Here is a 464-nt window from a genome sequence, read left to right as displayed (position 1 = left end):
AGACGTAATTAAAAGCCGACTGACTTCTCGATGTGCCATTAGTCAGGCAGTGTAAAGAACTGGTCTCTTAGGGAAAAAAAAAAAAAAAAGCCACCAAAATGGGAAGTTGCAGCACGTTCCCTGTGCTGGCAGCTGCGGGCTGGCTCTGCCCGGCCGCTCGGGGAAGGCTGAGCAGCACAAAAGGGAGACAAATGTTTTTCCAAACACAAGAAAGGCCACACTCCCCTTCACGCCTCCGAGACCTCCTGCTGCTTCCTCCAGGCTTGGTTTTTTGGGGGAAATGATGGGGTTGAAGAAGAGGATGCCGCCCCACGCCAGGCTGTGCTGGGGACCAGCGCTTCCCACCCTGCACAGCACAGGTCACCCGCTCCCGAAAAACGGAGCCACCCGGGACAGAGCCCCGGCGGGGACCCCGACAGAGCCGGGCACCGGGACGCGGTTCCAGCCTGATCCCGTGTGGCAGG

This window comes from Antrostomus carolinensis, unplaced genomic scaffold (genome assembly GCF_000700745.2).
Source record: "Antrostomus carolinensis isolate BGI_N321 unplaced genomic scaffold, ASM70074v2 scaffold35283, whole genome shotgun sequence".
Taxonomy (NCBI): Eukaryota; Metazoa; Chordata; class Aves; order Caprimulgiformes; family Caprimulgidae; genus Antrostomus; species Antrostomus carolinensis.
Note: the sequence above shows the minus strand (reverse complement) of the source record.